At 43.9% G+C, this 27,690-nt stretch overlaps 1 protein-coding gene across 1 annotated transcript in view; it reads right to left on the reverse strand.

The window, feature by feature from the left end:
• Nucleotides 1–27,690, reverse strand: part of GFRA4 (GDNF family receptor alpha 4) — a 434,465-nt gene that overhangs the window by 369,173 nt on the left and 37,602 nt on the right. The window lies entirely within an intron of this gene.

Below are 27,690 nucleotides of genomic sequence, written 5' to 3' on the forward strand. Positions count from 1 at the left end.
CCCTGTTGTTCGATACAATGGACATATAATTGACATATTATTCACAGAAAGCTTTTTACATTTTTTAATGAAGACATCATTAGCGTCTGATTTTGGTGCAATTACAGGAAGCTTTTAATGCCTCTCGCTCCGACATATTGGTGAAATCGGTAATGCTCGAGGCGTATAATACATTCAGCTGATCTTTTTTTATATCAGATCATTAAAAAGGCGAATGAAATGCAGAGAGACCATGACTTAAAAGCTTAATGTCCCACCGGTTGCTATGGATTTTATCACACGTCCGCTATTTCCAGCCTTTTATTAAATACGTCTATTCTGGTGTGTTCATAGAAAGAAAACAATTAGTAAATTAGCAATTCAGTGAAATGGACATAATTGTTGCTTTCTGACCCTTTTAATATAAACTTTGCAGCTAAGACTGGAAAATATTTACCCGCAAATCCCCTTAACTGAGGACAAAGAACACTTTGGTATTAAAGATTAACCATTTCACGGCCACAGTGACACAAGATTAGATTTTTTTCCCATTACAATTACCTACAATCACAGTAACTGAACTATTAAAGCCCTAAAAGCATGGCAACAAGGAATTGTAGAATTAGGCAACCCACGACTGCCATATATTATTGTGGCATCGCACTAATTACGGAGGATGCCAGGGACTGCAGGTCAGATGATGGGGATAGTGGTCTCCTGAGTCTCGGGTGGTCCCGGAGCTGGATTGGACTATTAGAGGGTTGGGGCGAGCAACCGATTCTCAGTTTTTAGCACATTTTGATGGTCAGCCTCCGACGCGCAGAGGCTGACCATCAAAATGGACAGATTGGGGCTGGGTGAGCAAGCGATCAAGCAGTTAGGTAGATGGAGCTCAGATAGTTTCCATTCTTATGTCCGCCCTGACCTGGTTTTGAGGTAATTTGTTGTGTGTTCCTTATGTTTTTTTTACAGGAGTGAACCCCAGTACAAGTTTGGATTCTTAGGTACTCTTTCATTTATTGGGCAACTAGAAGAGTAGAACATCGCCAACTTGGAATTGTTTTCTGTGGAAGTGCAGTGGCACCGTGTGAGGGGTTTACGGTGGGTCCAGTCGCTGCCAGAGGCCTTCTCGGCCAGCAAAGACTTTAAGCCTCCAGTGATACCATGCTGGAGGTACTGACTTATGTCTAACCAAGCTGGCAATGTTGTTACTGATAATAAAGTCTGATTTAGAACAAATCAAACAGTTGCTACCCGATTGCCTTTTAGTATGGTCAGAGGTCGTAGCCAGAAAGTGTGGGCATGGTGCCAGAGTCAAGGAGCATTCTTGTAGATTATTAATAGTTTGCATCTCCTCGTTAATCAGATCCTTGGAGAGCATTTCCCTTCAACATCAATGTAATGGGGACCTCCTCATGGCTGATGGAGTTCATTTCAACCCAATCGGATTATACATTTTCCTATCTGATTCACAGGATAGAATTGAAGGGGCTACGGTGGTTTTAGGGTTAGATGGTGGGAGATCCAATTGATTCTCATCAGCTTCCTCCTTGGCAATCGGTTTCCTGCCTTGAAGGTGGTTGTTATCCCTACATGCACGTTGCAGTCTGGAAGGAATTTTTCCCCCAAAAGGGCTATCCGGCTTCTGCCTCTTGTTTTTTTTTGCCTTCCTCTGGATCAACAGGGAGGTTGAAACAGGCTGAACTAGATGGGCATTGTCTTCATTCAGTCTAACATACTATGTTACTATGATGCTTTACAACATGTCAATGTCCTGGTATTTCTTCCTGTTCAGGGCGGTGTAGCCTTTCTTATATTTGTTATATATATTTACGTGTTTGGTGTATAAAATTTAGGTAGTAATTTTCCTTCTTGTCCTGCCAAGTCCTGATCGCTCCCATCCAGTGTTGGGGTGAAGATGAAAGACAGTGGTCTCATCTTAGCCAGCAGACACTGTGTGTCCCTCTCTTTGTGTCAGAAACGGGCCAGTGGCCATGAGCTGCATATGAGCCTGGACAGGCTTTTGTGCCCAGGCTCACATGCAGAAGCTGGCACTGACTCCAGTCTGGGGGCACAGTGAAGGATGATGAGGGTTATTTGGAGGACTGTGGAGGATGATGAGGATTGTTTGGAGGACTGTGGAGGATGATGAGGGATTGTTTGGAGGACTGTGGAGGATGATGGGGGATTGTTTGGAGGACTGTGGAGGATGATGGGGGATTGTTTGGAGGACTCTGGAGGATGATGAGGGATTATTTGGAGGACTATGGAGGATGATGGGGGATTGTTTGGAGGACTGAGAAGGATGTTTGAGGTTGTATGGAGGACGATGGGGCATGTGTGGAGGACAATAGGAGATGTGTGGAGGATAATGGGGATTGTGTGGAGGATGATGCCCTGCATCATAAGTGTTCGTGTATTTAATGGAGTAACCAAAGTGTAAAATATGTATTTAGGAACAAAGTAATAAAAGTAAACAATAAGATAGGTAAGCAATTGAACTCTCCTTTTCAACTTTTCAGACACAATGTATTAGTAATTATAACGTATTAAGGCCTTATTAATTCACTACAGTCTCAGACATATGCTGATTTCAGCACAAAAAAGCCAGTTCCTCTTTGGGGTTTGCACTCTATCACCTGTTAGATAGTTTTCTATTGCCCTCTGCGAAATATCTCAGCCCCAAAGTTAGATGCTAGGTAGGTAGTATCTGCTCTGAGAGTCAGTGTACACACCTGCAGTCCTAACGTCTGTTCAGAGGCTGGCCTCACTTGCAGTTTGTTGCCTGGAGATGCAGCTTCCACTGACCCCAGTGATCCAACAGTGTTGCCTAGGGTGTTGGCAGTGTTACTCTCCACTCCTCTCTCTCTTCTCTAGCCAGTACTGGCCCATTCGCCTGCTCTCCAGACAGTAGCAGTCCTACAGGCAGCAGCCTTCTGGTTCCTATATTGGCACCGATTCAGCCCTCTGGTCCCCTTTCACAGTCTCTGCAAGCCCTCTATCAGCCCACTATGCAGCAAGAATTGTCTTTTACCATATATTAGAGCACCCTCCAATCAAATCAAGCCAGTGAGCATGCTTAGTTCCATTGTGTTAAAACTTTGCACAAAATACATATCTATTGTGGCACAATTTTTGGCACATCTATCCCATACACCTCTATGAATATTAACCCCCTGGGGTGAGTCCCCTACAGCTACCTGCAGATTGAATTAAGTGGCTGCAGACCATGCACGACCAGCACTCCATTCATTTCAATGGGGCTGACAGAAATAACCGAGTACAAGTGCTCAGCAATCCCCTGCAGTCCCACTAAAGTATTGAAGATGAACAGAGTGACACTGCGCATTCTCAACCGCCATTCCATTCAATCTCCTCCTAACTCAGGGCAGTTCAGGGAGGGAGAGGGGGACACAGGACACCCATTATTGGGATCAGTGGGAATCTCAGTGGCAAGACTCCCACCAATCAGAATGTTCATAGAATCATAGATTGGTAGAGTTGGAAGGGACCTCCAGGGTCATCAGGTCCAACCCTCTGCTCAGTGCAGAATCACTAAATCATCCCAGACAGATATTTGTCCAGCCTTTGTTTGAACACTTCTATTGAAGGATAACTCACCACCTCCCATGATACCCCGTTCCACTCATTGATCACCCTCACTGTCAGAAGGGTTTTTCTAATATCTGCTTTGTGTCTCCTCCCTTTCAGTTTCATCCCATTGCTTCTAGTATTTCCTTGTACAAATGAGAATAGGGCTGATCCCTCTGCACTGTGACAGCCCTTCAGATATTTGTAGACCGCTATTAAGTCTCCTCTCATCCTTCTTTTTTGCAAGCTAAATATTCCCAGATCCTTTAGCCGTTCCTCATAGGACATGATTTGCAGACCGCTCACCATCTTGGTAACTCTTCTCTGAACTTGCTCCAGTTTGTCTATGTCTTTTTTAAAGTGGGGTGCCCAGAACTGGACACAGTATTCCAGATGAGGTCTGACTAAGGAAGAGTAGAGGAGGATAATTACCTCATGTGATCTAGACTCTATGCTTCTCTTAATACATCCCACAATTGTGTTTGCCTTTTTGGCTGCTGCATCACATTGTTGACTCATGTTCAGTCTATCATCTATTAGTATACCCAAGTCTTTTTCACATGTGCTGCTTAGGTCAATTCCTCCCATTCTGTATGTGCTTTCTTCATTTTTCTTGCCCAGATGTAGGACTTTGCCCAAGTCTGTTATCACCTATCCTATGAAAATAGTATAAAAGCCCATTTTAGAAATATCCCTTTAGCATATTTGGGCCTCCAGTACATTTACTCCTAATATCTATACCAGGTAAAACCTGGCATAGATTTCAACTATAATTTATACCAATTCACTGGTGGCCTTCTACCAACTTCCACCTTGGTGTTTAAAACTGTAGTTCCTCCAAAACTGTACAGATGTGAGCCGTGCAGAAGAGACTGGGCATTGACTTGAGCATGATGACATTACTGAGGCAAAAAAAAAAAAAAAAAACTTTTTTTAAATCTAACAATCCAAAAAACTAATGCATCCAAGCCTCGGTGCCTAAGTGGCTCAAAAGCCCTTTTAAAACTTAAAAAGACACCAGCATCATAGTTGTGTCTTCTTATGTGGTGGAGTGCTCCAACAAATTTTACATTAAGGTTCGAATTACACTGTGTGATAACATCATCTGATGATAACCATGTAGATAGGAGAAGGATTTGATAAACTGCCGGCCCTGATCCATATGTGTGGTCAATTATTAGTACTCACTTCACTGCTCTCACACAGGATTTCTTCAAGGCCGTGAGGGTCTTAAGAAGTGTGAATACGTTGCCCAACAGCAAAGCGTCATGGTCCTGAAGTTTTGCACCATTAAAAATACATTGACAGATGCTTGATGACTGCTATTCGGCTCTTTGTAGTTTGGGTCAGGGGAACTAGAGGCTAAAGCCTCGAATTCCCAGGCCTAATACGGGTAAGCCATCTTACTCCCCTTTGTAGGTTCACTCACCAAGGTTAGTTTTGCCTCCTGGGCTGGCAAGAAAGCCATAAGCAATTCCTGTCCAGGGTCTGGCTAGACGGTCTGCTGATAGCAATGTACCAAAGTGGGTCTAACTGCACGGGAGAGTACGGGGGTATGTTACAAAACCGGGAAGCACAACCCTTGCAAAAGACTGTAAAACTTCTATTTCTTCTCAAGCAGGAACCAACAAGGTTTTCAAGATAACAATATATCTTTCTCATTTATACGTGATCTTAGTGGTATCTCTTTCCCATTTGCAAGGGGTATTATATCGAAAGTGGGATCAGTGGCGCCAAGGAACTTACTATACTTAGCAGAGTATCAGAAAGTCCTAGGCAACAGGGTATATCTGCTCTCTGGAACAGACTTTGCCAACTTTTCATTGGGGTGTTCTGATCCCTAAGACCAATCAGCACACAATACTGCTTGAGGGAGATACTCCGTCCATTCACCCCCGTCCCACTATCTGAACTACTTCTTCTCTAACTCCTGCTTAAACCTGCTCCTTGGTTCCTGCCCCTCTTAAAGGCACAGTAAGTTAACAAACTTGTTGTAACACAGCATAAACCATTCCCCTTTACATAGGATCCATTTATCTTCTAATCTTCAATCACTTTGCTTCGGGGTACAATATGTCCGGAAGCATTGGTTGCACCACCAGTGCCATATGTTAGCGCCAACACCTGTATGTACCCAAATCCTACACGGATGACTTTCAGACATCATCTGGCTTCTCCGCCACCATCTCTTTTCTGGTTTCTAAACAGCACTGAGGTTCTCGAGGCCATTTAGAGGCAGATTAAGCCGCTAATGTTCTGAATCTGAGCTTCCTCTCCCAGCCAAACAGCCCTGGCCATGAATACAACTCACAATGAGACACTATCAGTTAAATATTGCAGAGCTTATAGGAAACCCACAGAGATGTTTTAATGAAGTGATTTATTTCCTGTCATTTGTAAAATACTCCCATACAAATCAACACCAGCAAGGCATGCGAGCGGCCGCTGTATTCTTCTCCAGCCCCGCGTCCCTTCCTCTTCATTGTGTTATCACTTTCGAAAGGAGGAAGGGAAATTATGATGAGAAATGAAAGGTTGTGATGGGATTTGCAGTTGGGTTTATTAATGGGACGTATATTAGAACAGCTCAGGTTGCTGTCCTGGATTTTATTAGTTATATGTTGCGAGTTTCGTCCTGGTTAAGGGCACAATGGTTATTATGGCTATTATTTAGAGCCAGATAAGTCATCTTAATGGTGGCTTGGAGGGTCTTGAGACCTTTTCTTTTTTCTTGCCCCAGGTTTTAGGTTCCAAATATGGTCATTGTGATTGAAACACTAGGATAATGGTGATTTGTACATGCTAGAGCAAAGATTCAATTTGGTATCCTTCCCCACCAAGTAATCCCTGGCCTCAACAACCCAATCATTACTTTGCCCCGCATGACTTCTGGGTCAAGGCTTTGCTCTCTGCCACAAATCAAAGTGATAATCCAATAAGTGCAGAAGCAAAAGGATATTTTCTGCGAATGTAGCTTCTGTTGGGAGAAAACCACCCTTTATGAAAAGTACATAATGTGTAATGCGTTTTGGAGCAGGAAGCCTCCTGAGACACAATGCAAAAGTGATAACCCAACAGGTGCAGAATAGAATCCATTATGAGTGCTGATGGGGGAGGACCGCTGAAGACTCCAGGGGTTTATTTGCTAAAAATCCTCTATCAGAAATACATGATCTGCAACGCGTTTCGGAGCAGGAACTTGTTTCTTCCTTTAACACAAGGCAGAGTGAGTCTGCCACAAGAATAGTATATATCCCCAATAACAGTTTATTATAAACTCTTACTACATTGTCCCCCTCACCTAGGTCCATATCCGTCTCAAATGCCCACCAGCCACCACCTACACCTACCATATATTTTACTGGTATTTTCACTATCTACTCAATAAAAGATAATCCAATAAGTACAGAAGAAAAAGGAAATTCGCTAGGACTGCTGCTTCTGAAGTAAACATACCATGCTTTATGAAAAGTACATAACATAGAACACATTTTGGAGCATGAACCTGCTCCTTCCTCAGACACAAGGTAAGCTGATAACCCGACAGGTGCAAAATGGAATCCACTATGAGTGCTGATGCAGTAGGACCACTGAAGACCCCAGGGGTTTATATGCTCAAAAGTATATGATATGCAACGCGTTTCGGAGCAGGAACTTGCTCCTTCCTCAGACACAATGCAGTGAATCTGCCACAAGAATAGTATATATCCCCAATAAAACTATATTAACCCTTGCTACTTGTATTACACTGTTACACTCTGTTCCGTCAGTGGCATATAGCGCTCATGCCCTGATGTCCATGAGTCTGTGTTGGCGGATATACGGTACATGCAAATGAAAAGACGGCCCTTAGAGATTGATCTGGTTGCCGACAAAACCTGTACATTGAGCTGCAAAGACTCGTGGGGATCTGTGTACATGATCTCAGTGTAATTTGCTTATAATGCATAGTGCGATCATGTGCTGATAATGTTGATAGGAAAAGTGGGATATTTGTACAAATTTACTCAGGGTCACAAAATAATTATAATAAATGACCATTTTGGGTTTCGGACATCCCCTTCTACAGACAGGTGTCCCCAGTTGAGTACCTTCATCTAATAGCCTGCAAAGAGCATCTCTCTTTCCGCAGGACTCAGCATGGACAAGCCACTAATTTCACTTCTCACCATGTAATGCCTATTTTCGCCTGCGGTGGCACTGTAAGGAATTTAAATACTTGCTGCAGTATTTCTCCATAGATTACGTATGATTGCTGGGGCTCCCATTAACCAAACACTTTGTATTAAGCTAATTGTTCAAATGCCCTTCTAAAAAAAGGATGGTTCAAAGTAGACAACCCCTTTAGAGATAGTTTCTCATTTGTACCATCATATCCCTTCTTTTATGAATACGAACAATAATATACCCATGAAGGCCATCAGTGCTTTGGATTGGTATGTGATAATATCCTCCATATCCTCCGGTCCTTTCCTTAAGCTACATTTAGTACATATCTGCTCAGCAGGGTGGATTAATCTGATGCACAATGGAGAGTCATCATATAAACAATTTCTTCTAAGTGCTCCCTTGTCTCGGTGAATTTATGAGAACGGCTCTGATGTCGTATAAAGATCAGTAAGGACCATATTGTGAATACAACGCTCCCCCTCTTCAATATGGTAATGCACATTTAATGTCGCATTAACTTCCATTCGAGTCCATTCACAATATTTAAAAAATGCAGTTGGGAGATGAAAGCCACTTAGCCAGCAGAATGAGCGGCGTGGTAACGGTTATGAAGTCTTGCTTTGATTCGTATTTCATTATGGGGTTTATGTTGTTCTGAAATGAACAGGGTGGTTATCTCAAGTGTCGCAAACATCTTAATACTAAAGTGATAGACGGTGGTCTGTGGGCCAAAATAACCATAGGAGACCTAACCCCCAAACTAAGAGAGTAGCGCTGCCTCTGTCTGTCCCCACCACGCCATACATATAACCCCACCATCACATGCTTCATACTCTTGGTGGACATACTGTTTGCTGAACCCCATGGGCATTTTTAAGGGTCTATTATCATGTCAGAAGCTGGGCCCATCAGATAATTCTCCTGTTCTGACCCCAATAATAATTGTAAAGGGAATGAGGGTGGGTGTAAAATAGTACACTGTGCTGTAGCATTAATGGCATCATGAATTCTGGGCTCTCATACCTTCTTCTCTCAATCCTGAGGGGGTCAATGGAAGTCATGGAAGGAAGGTCAGGGATGGGGTGCAAAATGGCAGGGACTCTGTGGAGAGGCAGGGCAAAACAGTCTGGAAAGACTAGATGGTAGAGCTCTATGGGTGAAAGAAATGCCTAGAGAAGAGGAAATTGGTATAGTGGAAGGGAAGTGAGACCCAAGTCCAGTCCCCAAAATTAATTCAGACCCCAGTCCAGTCCCCCAAATTAATTCAGACCCCTGGGCAGACTCTAAAATCAATTCAGACCTAACCAGATCCCCTAAATTAATTCAGAACCCCAACCAGATGCCTAAATTAATGCAGACACCAGACCACAACGGAGTTAGATCTTTCGATAGAGGAGGTGCAGTGGTAGTAATATATATATATATATATATATATATATATATATCTCCTATAGATCGTCCCAGTTGTCCTGGTCATCTGCGAAAATTGAGGTCTTGTTATAATGGGGATTGTAACAATTCAACCCAACACAACTAAGTCTTCGAGGCCCCCCTTTCCATCAAAGGGGTTAGGCAGGATTAGAAAAACATGACTGCTTACTTCCAGTGCCACTCCTGTCTATGGGGTCCATGGTTTGTATCTGGTATTGTAGCCATGGAACTGAGCTGCTATGCCCCACGTGAAATGTTAACTGGTGTGGTTCTGTTTTTGAAAGAAAGCAAAAAATCTAAAGGTAAAACATTGACTGCAAATGATTATTTGACACCATGATATATGCAGCTCCTGGGTTTTGGGTCATGAAGTTAACAATAGTGGACTAAAAGGAGACCACTGATCTTGCAGTAGGCTGCTTTTACTCAGTGTATGCGCGACCTCCACTCCAATTTTGCAGGAACCTTTGGAACCTCTGTTCTCGGGAACTCTGGGGGTCCCAGTGGTCGTATCCCGAACCTATCATAAAGATATTCCCTATCCTGTGGATAGGAAATGATGTTATGACTTGGCACTGTTGGACGCAAATGGACACATGAATGGAGAACAGTTGTGTTTAGTGACAAGTCGCTATTCTGTCTGGGGCAAAGTGATAACTGCCAATGATTCCATCTGCATTTTGGAGAAAGGGCCTGTCCTGCTGTGATTTCAGAGTATCACACAGTCATGGAGTCAGGGTTTGGGGGGCAATCAGTTATGACAGCAGGATGGAGTAGATAGTTGTTGAAGGCTCAATGACTGCCCACCAGTATATGGAAAGAGTTGTACCAGAATGGTATCTTCCAACAGAATAATGCCCGTCCACCTAATCCAGCCATCACAGGACACACCTTGCAAGATATCATGACCATGGATTGGTCTGTAAGGTCCCCAGATTTATCCCCAAAAGAGAATGCCTTGGATGCCATAGGCTTGACGCATTATGTCATATGGTCAACCCACCACAAACGGTAGAACAACTGGCTGCACAAGTCATACAGGCACGGAAAAACCCCAACAAGATATCCCAACACATATTGATTCAATGGCTGCAAGGATCCAAGAGTGTCTAGGTGGGTAGATGTCTTACCAAAACCTTTACCAAATAGTAAGAAACGTTTGATTAATTGCAATTTGCTCTCATTTATTCTGAGTATGACTCTGCACATATCCACCATGCTTCATGAAATCCTACCAATTCCTTCTGGGCGAACGACTATCACATTCCACCGGTGTATGTAATGACAGTTCTACATTCCAAGCAGCTTGACGTTGTAATAAAAGCATATAAACAGCATGTCGACATATGAGAACCTCATCATTTGTACAGAAAAAGTTGCCTTCTGTGACATTTTCGATGCCGGCTTTGACTTGTTTGCTCATCGCACTTCATGTTGATTTCCATTTCCTCCTGACACATTTGCATACACATTCAGATCAACACTTTAGAAATATTTACAGGCGCTGACTGCCAAAAGCTTTCATCCTCGATACACGGTGTCACCAACCACTATTCTCTTCTCTCTGGATTTCACGTTCAATATTTTTTCGCAGTCCTCATTTGCTCCTATTTCTAACAAGAAAAAGGTTATTTTTCATGAGGAGACCTTGATGAAGCTTCTCTTTCAGTTCTCTTGTACGTTGCTTCATGAAACATTTCATACCGGTAAACAGAGAAAGGCCTGGAGTGTGGTGAAGTCTGATGAAGGATCAAAGATTTCTGTGCCTAAAACTATTAATATTATTTTAGTCTCCAGTTGATTCAATACGTTGGCCTTGTCAGCATGAATCCTTCTCCTATTCTCACTTTCAAGAATATATCCAAAACTGTACTGGGAAGCTATCAAAATATAGGGTCAGATGTGCAACCGATGGGTAGAAAGTAATGGATGTGTTGGTGATAGTCTATATAAATACTGGAACACAAAGCTAAGATTTGTTGACGAGAGACCACTGGTCCCTGATTCTTGTAGGGTCTCTTGACTCGTAGGGTTGGGGAACAGGTCAATCGTACACTGAATGGCCCCTCTCTGTATGGAAATTAGACCCAGGACCCTGGAGTGCAGCATAGCAAGTTTTCTGTGGGTCAGTTGAAGTGTGAATCTACATTAGTTGGAAGAATCCCGCCATCTGAGCGACTTCCAACAAGGCCTGGTCATCGGGATGTCACTCCCAACCATGTGGTTTTATTATACAGCGGAGTTGAAATTATACCAAGAATGGTGTGATCGATGAAAAACATCCAGCAGAATGGGATCCTGTGAATGGAAACAACTTGTCACAGTAAGGGGTCAGAGAAGGGTGTCAGGCACAGCACACTTAAAGGTGTAGTCACATCTTTTTCATGACCAAGATAGGAAAACTCAGCCACTCTGTTCAAACCACCTGTTGGAAAGATCCAAGCACTTAGCACAGCACTATTTCCATGGCTCTCATTGAAGTGAATGGAAACTACAGAAAAAGCGTAGCATAGTGCCGGTAGCCATGGCAGCAGTTTCTCATATCGGCTATAATAAGCCATGATGGGAATATCCTTTTAAAGAAATTGCTGCCGAATACAAAACTGGTGCTCCAACTAACGTTTCCAGACACACAACTCGTCATTCCTTAGGCACAGATGGGCTGTAACAGCAGGTGACCAGTTCCAACACCGTTTAAGAGTCGGGAGGGGTATTATCTGTCCTTAAGGAGAGCACCTAGAATGTGTGTGGAGACACCTAGGAGGTGAGACCTATAAGGCCATGCATGCTTCTCTGGGAAGTATATGCAAATAAGAAAGATGGAATAATAGCTCTGCAGCGCCACCTATTGGATGGCAGCATTGCTTCAAATCAATGTCTGACCCTTTAACCAAGTCTTTAAAACAATGATTAGGAATTAAAAACCAAGCGAGAATTCGTACACAGACAGCTGTTTCTGGCTGTTTGCCAATCATCAGTGTGCAGTAGGATTCTGACTAGTTATCACAGTGTTTGTAGATCTGTCAGACTGTAGCCTCTGAGTACACAGGAGGGCTCTCTGTGAAGGTAGCCCCTCCTCCTATTACTAAGGAAACATTCCTGTGTACTTGTTACTACAGAAGCTCTGTACCTAATGACAGGCAGTGGATTGCAGAGAAGCTGGAAAGGAGACCCCTAGTGGCAGCCACTTCAAACGTGATTTACAGAGGTAAAGCAACAATATTTTCGATGCAAGTGTATTACAGAAAAGATGAGACTACCACAAGCTAGGAGATAGGCAGAGGTGGTCTGAAAAATGACTGCCACTTCGGGCTCCCAATCCACCCCTCCAAACAACTGTAGGTAGTTTGATTTCCCTGCAGCTGCTTTTCCCTGTTTCTCCAACAAATATGCAAAAGTTTGGCTTTAAAGTGAATGTTCATCCATGAAGATCTTTCTTTTTAATCTAGGTACAAGCATGGAGTTCAAAGGCGGAGATCCACTAAGAGGTGTGTTCATACGTAGCGGAAATGCTGTGGATTTTTAACAGAACACTCCGCGGCAAAATCCGCCGCATTTCTGAATCAAAATCGGTACCATTAGTGTAGATTCAGCTGTGCATCCAGAGCTGATTTCAGCATCTGCAGCGCCCCCCCCCCCCTCGGAATACTTCGCCTTCGCAGTGCACCCTATCACCCAGCAGCCACTAGTGAGTGCTGCGCCGCTAGTCAGGTGATGTCATTTCCGCATCACATGACCAGCGGCGCAGCAATCACAAGCAGCTGCCGAGTAACATCGTCAGCACTGCATCCCTGATGCTGGCAGCGCTGCCGATTCTGGAATCACTTGTGATCACGCAGCTGATTTCTAGTCTGATTTGCAGCTGAATCAATTCCTCTGGATTTTGATGCGGAAATGTTGCAAATTTTGCCGTGGAATTTTCCATTTCAAGAAATCATCCCCTGAGGCCTCTTTCACACGAACATCATTTTGATGCAGAATAGGTGCGTCCAAAAATTGCATCTAAAAGAACCAATGGTTTGCTATAGGTTCTTTCAGACGAACGAGTTTTTGATGCACCAAAAAAAAAAAAAAATCATGCATCAAAAGACACGATTTTTTATGCAGATATGTCAGGCTTGTCCTATCTTTGAAAGGCAAAATCCAGGATACTCCATAGACTTCTATGGGTGTCAATGGGAGTTGATCGGCAAAGGCAGGGAGAGGGAGTTTAGCAACGTGGGGGCTACTAAACAATGACCGGTTCCCCGCTCCCCTGTTGTTAAACGCCCTCCCAGACGCATAAAAAGGGAAGGGGAGGGAGTTTGGCAGTGGGGAGCAATGCTGAACGATGACAGGTGCCTCCAATGAGTCATTGTACATTGTTGTGGCGGCCAAGAAATTTCGAGGCTGCGGCATCAGCGCACGGCAAGATGGGTAAAATCGCAAAAAATAGCTACATCTTCGTTCACGCGATTTAGCGCTCCGATAGCTGTGATTTTTTTTTTAACGCGACTATTTGAGCGCTAAAATGACATCCATGTTAAAGAGGCCTTAAACTGGATTTAGTGGTCAGTATCTGGTTGCGGTTTTCTTCTAGTCGACCCCTGCTGTACCGCAAGGTAATCTCTGCACAGAACTGCCAGCCATAAAGGGGTTAACCCCTGTCCATTAAATCGAACTAAAGTGAAGGGATAATATTCATGACTTCTATACGGCATCATATATGTTTTATGCGTTCGTTGTTCGCGGTAACATTTCCTCACTGAATACAGATGGAGGGCATAAAGATGATTTAGGAGGAAGACTATTTCCCTGCCTTTCAGGCGGCACACATGAAATACTACAGTTGGCGTCCGCATCGCTCTCTCTTCTCTCTCCTCATCCCTTTCTATCTCGGGTTAACAGCGTTCTGCAGATTTAATAGGAACACGCCAGATTTAGCCAAAACCATGGGAAAAAAAAAGTCTCATCTAGACTAATTCTTTATTATCGCCTTTGTAACGAGGAATGGGGCATAAATGTGCCAATTCCTAAAATGTAGAAGTAAATTATGCCCCACTCGCGACAAGATGCCATTTAATGCATTTATTTTTCATGTAGAGCTCAGAACTGAACATTGGGACGTCAAATCTAAGTAATAGCAGCGCTTGTTATGGTCGCTGTGAGTCGTGGTGATGCATTTTTTATGGCTATCTACATAAGGCAGATGTGTGCCGAGGATTAGAACCAGCTTATTCGCAAAACTTCACAAATCAGGGAGTTTCAATTCTGCAGGCCACCTATGTGATGTGCCAGGAATATGACTGACAGCTTAGGGGAGCACAGGTTACAATTCACTTCATCGACGGGAGGCTCTAGCTATTATGACTTTCACAGGAAGGTTAAAGACTGCTGGGGACTGTCATTTCAAAAATATTTCTCTTTAAAGAGGATATCCAGTTGTAAACTAATGATTTCCTATCCTCAGGATGGGTTATCAATAGTAGATTGGTGGGAATCCATCACTAGGGACCTTCACCACTCTTGTGCAGCTCTGTCCACTGCGGTGGCTAGGATTGGTATTACAGGCAAAGTTCCCATTGAAATAAATGTGATCTTTGCCTGTAATACCAAGACTGGCCACCTCAGTGGGAACAGCGCTGTCTGCTTCCTGCAGAAAGCAGCTCAGTGCACATGTAGTGACCCAGTACATCATACTGGTCCCCCCCATATATGTCGTACATGTTTGTCTTATGTGGATGCACTGTGCAAAGTTGTTCTGTCATTTCCAGTATGCGTGTTGCACAGCTGCAGCGCATGAGAGGTTAATCTCTGATAAAATCCAAAGCCTGCATGTTAATGTATCAAGTCTGTCATGTCATGTGGTATGAGAGGAGACGATAAATGTGAGTAATAGAGAGCGGGAAGTGAGTCCATGTCTTCAGGAGTGTGCTGTTCAGAAAGTCCAGGTACATGGGGGCACCTTCAGCCCTCATGTGCTGAAGCATGGAAGAGGAGGAGAGATTTCCTGTTCTGCATGTGATTGATTGTTAATGGAATGAGCTCCCAGAAAGAGAGAGCATTTGTGAGTAACAACTTTCCTTCAAGGCCAGTGCAGAGATACTATCTATCATCCTAATTTTCCTACTTGGTCGTCTGAAGTCTGGATCACCGCGTAGAGGTACACCCTTTATTTGTCACACCCACGTGTCTCCAAGGCTGGGTGGAGGTACTACAAGATAATAATCTCTGTTCACACGCCTGCATCTTTGAGCCTGTAAGAGCCATGTGAAGGTACTAAGTTCTGAAGTCTATCCATTTGCCTGCAGTGTAAAGTCTACAACTGAAGAGCCTTGTATTATCTGTTTACACTTTCAAGTAAAGTTTATTCCGGGCTCTAACCATTCCTAAAGACCAGTGGTACTTAAGAACTGTCTGTGGCTGAATTTCTTATCCGCCGAGGGTCATACCAGTGTGTGTAGGAACGGTGGCGTCATGCGTGAATTCAGTTATCCCTGTTAACCCCGTGATTGGGCATCCCTATATGAGGGGTATCCGGGGAGGGCCCAGCGTTTATCTGGCCGTGGCTGCGTGTGTCCCTTCAGGATGGAGCATGATAAGTGCCACCATGGCAAGTCAGCACTTTACCCTCCCAGCTCCCGACATATGTCAGGTGTCCGGGGTCTCCCTATTGGACGCTGCACACAAGCACACCGACCCAGAGAACACCTGATTGGTGGAGGTTCCAGGTTACGGAACGCCAACAATCTACTACTGCTGATCTATTCTGAGGATATGCAATCAATAGTTTAAAACTGGAGAACCCCTTTGATCCCTTTCTGCCCCAGGGTGCATATGTACTCACTGGGTAAGAAGGGGTTCTCATGAATGCACATACAGCGAGAAAACCCATCTCCGCTGTTAACCCCTTACATGCCGTGATCAATATTGATTGCAGGCTGCTCCCCCTGTGATGTAATCGGCCATGTAATCGTGCAGGATGCCACTGGGCACCACTGATTGGTATCTGATTGCCATGTAATTGGACTACAGGATGCCATGGCAATCAGATACCAATCAATGGTGTCTAGTCTGCCATGGCCTGCGATCGCTATAAGTGATAATGCATCAGATGTAATGCAGTGTAGTATCAGAACGATCATAATATCACAGGCAGGTTCAAGTCTCCTACAGGGCGGATAAAAAAATGTAAAAAAAAAAAATGTAAAAAATATGTAAAAAAAATTGTAAAGAAACCACTTTTATGCTCAGTAAGGCTACCTGTCCACGGGCGATAGTTCATTGTGTTACCTGCGGCGATAATCCGGCAGCGGATAACGCAGTGAACACTTTCCATAGTGTTGCTATGGAAAGCGCAGCCCCGATGTCCACGAGCGGAGAATCATAGCGATTCTCCACTCGTGGGATTCAAATTGCGGCATGCCGCGATATGCCACGATTGTCCGTGGTGAGCCTATCTGCCAGATAGGCTCACTGCAGAGACCTGACAGCTCACCCCCCTCCTACCCTGCGGTGGAATATCGCTAGCGATATTCCGTCACGGCCATGGACAGTGGGCCTAAGAGAGCTTAGAGAAGTGGGGTGCCAGTGCTTTCAGGGAAGAAAGGTTGGTGCTGCCAGAGAACAATGTAGCAGTAATACCAAACATCACTTCTAGGAACCCACAAATGCTCCAGAGGACGGAGATGACGATAATGTAGTGGCTGAACTTCAACAAGTAGAAGTGGAGTTAGAAACCGGTCTCTAGAGTAGGACTAAGGCGGAGCTATAACTTCCAAGTGGTCGACCACCACCATTTTGAGCTACTGCCACTCCCCAAGCCGTGCGGGGCACCCAAACCATTGAGAGAGGCTGCGTTATTGGACTGTGGAACTCCCTGCCTGAGGACGTAGTGATGACAAATTCGATAAAGGAGTACAACAGGGTTCTGGACGCTTTTTTTGAATGATACAATATTATATGTTATACTCGTAATCATTAATAACTTCAGAGGGGTCGGTGATTCGGGGATTATTCTGTTTGCCAGATTGGAGTCAGGAACTAATTTTTTCCCCCTTTATAAGGAAAATTGGCTTGTACTAGAGATGAGCGAACGTACTCGTAACGAGTACTTACGCACCCGAGTACCGCCATTTTCGAGCACTTCAGTACTCGGGCGTAAAGATTCGGGGGGCGCCGGGGGGCGGGGAGAGGCGCGGCGGTGTGGGGGGGAGCAGCTGGGAACAGGGGGGAGCCCTCTCTCTCTCCCTCTCCCCCCCACTCCCCACTGCTACCCCCCGTGCCGCCACGGGGCCCCCCGAATCTTTACGCCCGAGTACTGCTGTACTCAAAAATGGCGGTACTCGGGTGCGTAAGTACTCGTAACGAGTACGTTCGCTCATCTCTAGCTTGTACCACATTGTTTTTTTTGCCTTCCTCTGGATCAACATTGGGTGGTAATAGGCTGAACTGGATGGACATACGTCTTGTTACAGCCTTACATACTATGTTACTCTAAATAGTAAGGGGGCTCGGATTAGTTCACATTGATAGTGATGATGTAACCCGACTGATGAAAGAGAACATATACTGTCCTGATCTAGCAGTGTGCCGTTTCAGTATTACTAGAGGGCAGCGTGTGTCCACGGTGAGGACATATTTCGGTTATGGCAGCCATCAGGTTTGATCGCTCTTTGTTAAATCACACTGGTTGTACTCTGTCAGAATCTCTTTGTTTCGAATCTTTTTATCACCAAACAAGAGATACTGCAACGTGCGTCTTTGTACTTCCGGTTTCTCTGTCGGATTCCGAGCCCTTGTGTCCGATCATGGTCACACTACAATTACAGCAATCTATGCAAATAGCATATAGTGCGCTGCGGAAAGATGCTGAAATAGAGTAGCGTGCCATCCGGACAGATGGCACTGGCTACATCTGTATAGTTGTGGCTGTGCATGATATTCCAGTTCAGTCACATCTACTTGGCCGTGCAGATGAGGTGATGTGCCTGTGGGCCTTTCATTCTGCATATCGCACTTCACAGGACACATCCTGATTTTAGAATATTATAAACTAGCAAATTATATTAGGATAAAATAAACTGCTCGGCTCAGACTTTTATGGAATACTAGATAGAAAAAAAACACAAAAAATAGAAAAATACCACTGCTTTTCCTCCCTTAACCCTTTAAAAACCAAGCATGGTAAGTATATGGCGCCTAGTCCTGGGCTTTAATCCCGGCTGATAGCAGATGTATGGCGCGGGATTAAAGCCTCTGCTCCTGCAATTAAACAAGAGCAGGTCGGGTTCTCGGCTGCCAGACATAGCAGAGGACCCAGAGGAGAAGAGAAAACAGTTTTTAACCCCTTCTGACTTCTATTTTCCCACCTATATAGTCCTCATTAAGCGCTATGTACTAAAAAGTGTAAGTGGATGTATTACTTCCACTACGTGACCCAGTCATCACATGACCGCTGGGTGCCGCCCTATTACAGCGGAGCTGCAGGGTCCTAACAGACCCTGATCAGCTCTGCCAGTGAGTATTGTCACTACAGGGGGGTGTTTTTCCTGTGACTGGGGCTCCTATGGATTCCCCACCTACAGTTGAAAAGTATGAAACAAATTAAAAACAATGTGGATGACCACCAAAGGTCTTATATAACGTCATGGGGGTCAGAGATGGTAAAAAAAAAATATATTTTGTCTCATATTGGAATTAAAACTGAAATCTTCTCTAGGTGTCCCAGGAGATCAGCCATATCCCCTCCTCCTCCTTCTTTTTAGGGCCCATTTGGACACAACAATTATCGCTCAAAAGTTGCTCAAAAGCCGTCTTTTGAGCGATAATCGTCGTGTGCATTTACACGGCAACAGGATCCCTCAGAATTCGCTCAAACAGCAGTTTGAGTGACAGTTTTGAGCATTAAAGGGGTTGTCCCGCGGCAGCAAGTGGGTCTATACACTTCTGTATGGCCATATTAATGCACTTTGTAATGTACATTGTGCATTAATTATGAGCCATACAGAAGTTATAAAAAGTTTTTCACTTACCTGCTCTGTTGCTGGCGTCCTCGTCTCCATGGTGCCGACTAATTTTCGGCCTCCGATGGCCAAATTAGCCGCGCTTGCGCAGTCCGGGTCTTCTTCTTTTATGAATGGGATCGCTCGTGCAGGATGCCGGCTCCGTGTAGCTCCGCCCCGTCATGTGCCGATTCCAGCCAATCAGGAGGCTGGAATCGGCAATGGACCGCACAGAAGAGCTGCGGTCCACGGAGGGAGCAGACCCCGGCGGCCATCTTCAGCAGGTGAGTATGAAGACGCCGGACCGCCGGGATTCAGGTAAGCACTCTCCGGTTTGTTTTTTTAACCCCTGCATCGGGGTTGTCTCGCGCCGAACGGGGGGAGGGGGGGGGTTTAAAAAAAAAAAAACCCGTTTCGGCGCGGGACAACCCCTTTAACGTTGCATAAGTGTGTAAATGAAGGCCCATGCTGTATGCAGAAGACAAGCGGGACCGCTTGTCTTCTGTATACAGCTGTTGTCTTCTTGGAGCACTCAGCTGGTATACAGCTGAGCGCTCCGAGCATGGTATGCAGAAGACAGGTAGACTGCTTGTCTTCTGCATACTCCTGCTGTGTTCACGGATTGCACAGCTGGTATACAGCTGAGCGTTCCGAGTGGAGTATGCAGAACACAGCTGCAGCGCTGTCTTCTGCAAACTCCTGCTGTGTTCTCTCCGTGTGAGATACCTCTGAAACAATAGTATCAGCGGTATCCCACTGAGAACTCAGCATACAGCACTGATAAGGCTCATCGTTGTCTTTCAGCTTGCTGAAAGACAACGATGAGTGAATCGTTAACGAAATCTGCACGATGGCCGCGTGTTAGACACAACGATTCTCGCTCAAAAGACGGCTTTTGAGCGAATTTTGAGCAATAATCTTTGTGTCTAAATGGGCCTATACGGTCCTGTGTCTGGTTGTAAGACAACTGGCTGCAGCAGTAACCTCCCCCCTCTACCCTTTGTGCAGTAGTTTTTAAAGCCCCACCCCTTTGGCTAAAGCCCAACAGCCAACTGGTCTTCTGCTGAGGAAGGAACACATCAGAAAGTTTCCAGCAGCATTTTTGTTTTAGAAACAACCAAAACATCCCGCATGTGACAAACAGTACGGGCAAGATTATCTCCAGCTTTATCATTTATCATTCATTGGCCAGTTTAGTGTTCCTTTAACCCCTTAGTGACACGGCCTATTTTGGCCATAAGAAGCAATTGATTTTGGGGAGATTTTCATCTCCACTTTTCAAAAGCCAGGACTTTCCTACTATTCCTTTGACATGGCCGTATGAGGGCTTGTTTTTTTGCATGGCGAGTTGTAGTTTTTACTGGTTCTAATAATGTATTCTGTATTGGATAGCTTTTGTTCATTTTTATTTTTACAGCGTTAATCATGCAGCATAAATGACATGATGATTTTTTTTCTGCGTTTTGGTATGATTATGACAATACCAAAATTATATATATTTTTTAGATTTTTTTTCACTCTTGCACAATGGGTTTTTTTTGCATCGCTGTGTTCAAACTCCCATACATCTTTATGTTTCCATGGCTGGAGCTCTATGAGTGCTTGTTTTCTGCGTGACAAGCTATAGTTTTTATTGGTACCAGTTTTGGGTACATATGGTCGTTTTGATTACTTTTATTGCTGTTTTTGGAAGATGGAATGAACAGAATAAGCAATTTTAGCTCATTTTTTTTTAGTGTTTGCTGTGCAGTGTAAATAGTGCGCTCAGCTTATTGTATTGGTTATTATGGATGCAACCATACCAAACATGTGGGTATTTACATTTTTTTTATTTTATTTTTTTAAATGGAGAGGAAAGTGGGCAAAAAAGGCTGTTGTTTTATTTTAGCTATTTGTATTTTTTACATTTTTTTATGACTTGAACCAGCAATGCTCTAATTGCACTGATAGTACATTGCAGCACTTATGTACTGCAGTGCATTATCATGCATCATAGGAATCACAGGCAATGACGGACCCAGATGTGATTACAGTGAATGATGTCACAGAGAGAGCCCTTCCTCTGTGAACCCTTTACATGCCACAATCAACATTGATCAAGGCATGTAAGGGATTTACATCATGGATCCGTGTTCATAAGACGTACATGTTTGTCCATTTGCAGGAACTGCTTCCCAGCCAGGACGTACGTTTACCTCTTGGGGTGGGAAGGGGTTACTATGCCTATAAAATCAAGTCATTTATAATTTCCTTAGAATCAAGGGAATTACAAGCAACCAGCAGTGGATATGTTACTTCTAGATAGCTTGGGCCCAGCACAAGTTGACAGCATCCCTTATTTTAATGGGTGGTGGTGAGTACTTTGCAGGGATCTTCTCACCAGAGACTCTACAACAGCAAATAAAAGGGTCGGGAATTATCCAAAGAACTATGAAACGTCCACAAGGAGCGTAATAAAGGACAGAGACCGCATTATAATCTGTGTCATAAGCCTTTCTGGTATATTATACGCAACCCTATCATGGAGATGAGGAAGTATAACCTAGTGAAGGCTCAAGACAAAGCTAAACAAACCCAAACTTGAGTCCCCGTCTTATCACCTCTTCCTTAATTTTACGATGCTTCTAGGACCTTCTCCGATGGTTTCACTAAATTAGTGGGGGACATGAACATTTACAGGTTCAGATTTCATATTCCATTATACATTCCAAATGAGATCTTCCTGCAGACTATTCGGGAGCCATCACGCTGAAATATGATGTGAATAATATATAGACACGCAGTTCTTGGTGTCTCTTCAGAGCGAGATGACTCAGGGAGAGCCTGGCTATGATATATTGTGTAAAACACTAATCACACACAAAGAAAGGATATCTGGGAACACTTCAATAAATGTGATCTATGCCTGCAAATTTACACGTCCTCTGAATCACCCAGATAATTTATGTAATGTGACCGCTTTATTGGCTCGGCAGGCAAATGTTTCCAGTGAGAATTTTAATCATCATTATGGACCTGAGCTGGGATTTTGAAGCTTCTACTTACTGATGATAATCAAACCCAATGCTCCTTTACTTTAACATAAAAGGGAGTCATAACCAGTCATACAATATCTTGGGTTGGATTCCCACCGATCAGCTTGTAATGGCTTATAGTGGTTGAAAATAACTATTGTTGGCCGAGGCCCCACCCCTGCTTACCTGTAATACATTTTCACAAAAAAATGTTTTCTTTTTTATTCACCAATGCTCATCTACTTTAACATTAATGGGGCATTCAAGCCATAGCAATTGATTTAACTGCTCAGGGGTTGGACACCTACCAATTAGCATATTATGTCATATCTTAGTAGAAACCTGTAGGGAAGTAGTTAAGTTATTGTCGTGTGAGGCCCCACCCATGCTTAGTTGTACTCTGTTTTCACCAAAAATGTTTTCTTTTTAATTTGCCAATGCTCATCCACTTTAACATTAAAGAAGCATCTTAGCAAGTGATGCAATATCTCGGGGCTTGGACTCCCATTGATCAGCAAGAGTTGGAATAGTCTAGTTGAAACTTGAAAGGAAGCAACTATTGTTGGCTGAGGTCCCAATCTACATAACTGTAACATACTTTCACCAAAAAATGTTTTTCTTTTTCCTTCCCCAATGCTCATCTACTTTAACATTAAAGGATCGCAAGTGATGCTATAGCTCAGGGGTTGGACTCCTATCAATTAACACATTACGGCTTATATTAGGAAAAACCTGTAGGAAAGTAGTTATTGTTGGCCGAGGTCCCACCCCTGCTTAGTTGTACTCTGTTTTCATTGAAAATGTTTTCATTTTTGTATCCTGATGCTCATCAACTTTAACATTAAAGGGCTGGGCTCAAGTCATGGCAAGTGATGCGATGTCTCAGGGGTTGGACTCCCATCAATCAGCAAGTGTTGTCAAATCCCAATTGAAACTTTTGAGAAATAAATGTTGTTGGCTGCGCCCCACCCCTGCCTAGTTGTGCTCTGTTTTCACCCAAACTGTTTTCTTTTTCATTCCCCAATGCCCATCTACTTTACAATTAAAGGGATATTCAGGTAATAGCAAGTGATGCAATATCTCAGGGGTTGGACTCCTACATATCAACAAGTGGTAGCACATTCTAGTGGGAACCTGTAGGAAAGTGGCTATTGTTGTCCAAGGATCCACCCCTGCTTAGGTGTACTCTGTTTCTCCCAAAAATATTTTCTTTTCTTTTCCCCAATACTCATCTACCTTAACATTAAAGGAGAGTCCAAGTCATAGCAACATAGTAACAGAGTATGTAACATAGTAACACAGTATGTAAGGCATATGTCCATCCAGTTTGGCCTATAACCCCCACCCCTCAAGTGATGCAATATCTCAGGGGTTGGACTCACCGATCAGCAAGTATTCACATATCCTAGTTGAAACTTGTAGAGATATAAGTACTGTTGGCTGGGGTCCCAACCTACACTACTGTAATCTATTTTCACCAACAATTTTTTTATTTTTCATTCATCAATGTTAATCTACTTTAACATTAAAGGGGTGTTTAAGTCACAGCAAGTGATGCAATAGCTCAGGGGTTGGAATCCTATCAATTAACAAGTTATGGTTTACCTTAGTAGATACCTCTATGGAAGAAGACATTTCCGAGGTCCCACCCCTGCTTAGTGGTACTATATTTTCACCAAAAATATCTTCTTTTTCATTCCCCAACGCTCATTTATTTTAATATTAAAGGGGTGTTCAAGTCACAGCAAGTGATGTAACATCTCAGGAGTTGGACTCCTACTGATCAACAAGTGATCACAGAAAAATATGTGGATAGCGCTCCAAATAATGGATGGTGCGATGAGAAAAATGTGGAAGGGACTCACCTGGTGTGGAACGCCCGTCAGATAACAGGTGCCCACACCACCAGTTCGGGTTAGCCTTCAGCGGAATTACTTGTCCAATACACCAGATCCCTAAGAATATCTTCAAGAAGCAGGGAGACCGTTGCAGGAAAAGCGCTCGATAGCAGAATACCTCTATGAAGTAAGTGATTATTTATTTCTTATTTTGTTTGTCCATTCTCCTGGAGGGATTTTATTCTATGATCAACAGGTGATGGCATATCCTAGTGGAGATCAGTAGGAAAGTAGCTCTTGTTGGCTGAGGCCCCACCCCTGCTTAAATTACTCTGTTTTCACCAAATATGTTTTCTTTCTCATTTCACTATATACTAGTATATTTTGCAACCACAACAGACAATTTGTCTACTTTCAGAGAAATTTTGCCTAAAACAATCAATTTTTCAACAGCGGACAGCCTTTTATGATTGTATATTATATTTACGAGTAAAGAGGCGTTATGACGGCATTATCAGGGAGCAATCTGCTGGCAGTATTGCTTATGGTCTCTCTTCATGAAGCTTGCAGGCAGTTTTTGTGGGGTGCATTCTTCTGGCACTGTTTATGGAGGACATTCTGCTACCCCTGTTTTTGGGGTACTTTACCGCCACCATTTAAGGGAGGCACTCCGCACTGTACATGTAAGACATTCTGCTGGCAGCATTATTCATTGCAGGAGCTTTACACTCACGGTTGTCTTTGAGGTCTGCTGACATATTTTATGGGAGCAGAATAAGTGGACAGCAGGCTCTTCTGGACAGCGCCAAAATAAATGTCAGGCGGATTCAAATTCCATTGGCTGCAAACTTTTATTTTTCTGCACATGTACAGACATATGGACACTCCAGAGGAGGGCCATTACTTTTTAAGTTGCCTGAAATGGGTTACAGTTCACAGATCATCTGACACTCACCTCCAGGGAAGGGGTGCTAGTGCTTGCCACGGGGCATCTGCCACACTGCTGACGAAATTGCAAACCACTTGGCACGTATATGCAATAGGTGACATACTAGATATGTCACATAAGGAGGCTGGCACCTTCCATCTCTATACTGGCTTTTGCATGGACAAACTCTGACAATTGCATTAAGACTAAGAGGTGATTTTGGTGGCAGCTCTGCGTACGAGATGAGAACCTGCAGCAGTGATGAGCTGAAGTAGGTTCTTGCTATAATCTATGTCAGATTCCAGTATGTATTATAGTAAATGTGACAGGCTGCACAAAACCATGGGCCATAACTCCAGGCCCAAGCCACTTTTTGAAAAAGTGGTGAGGTGCGGTGTAAATGCTTGCAAAGTGCCTGCCCAAAATTGCAACCTCTGGATGTCACAATTCTGGCATCCAAGGCTTAGTTAATTGGTTGTGTTTTAAGGTGGGCTCAAACGCTATATTAAGGGGGTACTCTGTTAGCACTGTTAATATGGACTCTGCTTCTTATGGAGGAACTGTACTGGTGCTGTTAGAGGAGCTACTTTAAAAGGGTTTTGTCACTGTTCTGGCTTCCGGGTTTACGGCAGTCAGGGACCGCTACGGCCAATCAGAGGCTGCAGCGTCACCCTTGTAAATCCTGGCATCAGAGCTCACATACTGGGGGTTATGATGCCAGGAGTTTGGGAAGGTGACACTGTGGCCTCTGATTCTCCGCAGTAGTCACTTGACTTCTGCCAGTTTGTACACCCTGACGCTCACACTGGTGCCATGGGAGTTGCATCTAGGGGGGCCGAATAGAGTTTAGTACATGCTATTTTTTTATTTTAGGCGGCCTCAGCAGCTAGCAAATGTTATGATTTTGCAATAAAACCCCTTTAATGTCATTATGGGGGTGTGGCTTATACTCATGGGCGAGGCTTGCAAAGGAAGAAAAATCTATAACAAGCCATGTCAATGAAATATATGTTCAATCAACAATATCAGAGTCTGTGCATGGCGCTATATTTATAGGGGCGGGGCACAGGGAGGCGGGGTGGGAGGGATCGGTGGTACCTGGGACATTCTCTTGGAGACCACCCATGATTACCTGTGATGAGAGTTTCCTTTTTGCCCTTTCTTGCATTTATTTAGTATTTTCTCAGCATGTGGGGTTTGATATGTGCACGTTTGTTCGGGTCTGAAAATGTGGCTGGTTGCTATGCCAATATGCGCTGTGCTATGTTTAAGACCCCACTAAGTCACTTGCAAAAACATAACCTAGAGAAATTGTTCTTCCGAAGCCGGGAATGATAATTATGTCTTTATATGTGGAATAGGAAGGTCTACAATTTCCTGTCCCTCAAGCACTCCAACAGCCTGATGGGATAAAACCAAGAACAGCTGGAAACGCAAAATGTACAGCTCCAAATAATAGAAAATATACAAAAATAGGATGAGAAGAAAATTCTGCAAACTAATGAGATTTTCTACATGAAAACATCCATTCCAAGCAAAGAGCAAGATAAGGAACCAGGAACAAGATAGCAGATTGATTACCGGCCTCCAGGGACGTATGGTGAAGCTCCGAGGCTCCAGTGCAATCTCCGTAACAAGCCCGGCCGGGCAGAGAAAATTGTTTTTGTTCTTCTGAAACAGCGCCACTGCTGTATTCTGGCTGTGTTTGGTATTGCAGCTCAGTCGCAATAACTTGAATGCTGCAATACCAAACACAGCCCACTGACGATAGTGGCGCTGTTTCTGAAAAACAATCAAAAATAGGTTTATTCATCTAATCCTTCACAATCCCTTTCATTATTGTCATTTCCACCGTGGCCAATAATTGTGGAAAGTTTTTTTCTCCTTTGCAGGGTTAAATACACTTGTTAAAGGGGTCATCCCACCACAGCAAGTTATCTTCTATCCATGGGGTAGTGGATAACTTACCGATTGGTGGAGGGTTGGCTGACGGCACCTTCCATGATCCAAAACAAATGTAGGGCCAGAGCATCTCGAAGTTTGGGCAGCAAAGGACGCGTATGAGCACCAACACTCCATTGACTTCAATGGGGCCACTGGGGATAAGTGAGTTAAATGCTCGGCTATCTCTAGAAGTCCCATTAAAGTGAATGAAGCAGTGGTGCACATACATTAAAATTAAAAATCACACTGCGCACATCCGTGACGTCAGTATCCTGGACATTCGCAGTGCATACTCAGCCCAGCATTAACCCATTCAGTGCTGCAGAGGTGCAATACACATCATATTCACTGGCATAGAAGACAATGACATTACAAATGCACAAGAAAAACAGATTCATACTTATGGAGGGGCCCCGTTAACTCTGGGCCACTACAGTGGGAATACCCCTTTAAGAATATTAATGGGTATTAAAGTGACCCTCCAATTTTGCAACAAAAGTCTGTCTGGAGGGGGTTTAATACTTGTTCTTCTCTGCTGTTCCTCTGATTAGAAAATTGCAGCGCCCATCTTGGTTGGCCAAAAAGGGTCTGGAACCGGCGGAGGGGAGGGACGGCAGAGAAGAACAACTGCAGGTAATATTGCCCCTCTTGTCCTGGGACAGGATCTAGTCCGGAGACTGGATGGCCGCTTTAAGAAACTGTGAGAAGACATGTAGCAGAGCTGAATTGCTGGTCTTATAATGGGGTCTTTTGTCCGTCCCTTTGACCAGAGGATACTCTTCCCATCAAAGAACAATGGCGTCTGCCACAGA

The sequence above is a fragment of the Eleutherodactylus coqui genome, chromosome 7 (genome assembly GCF_035609145.1).
Source record: "Eleutherodactylus coqui strain aEleCoq1 chromosome 7, aEleCoq1.hap1, whole genome shotgun sequence".
NCBI lineage: Eukaryota > Metazoa > Chordata > Amphibia > Anura > Eleutherodactylidae > Eleutherodactylus > Eleutherodactylus coqui.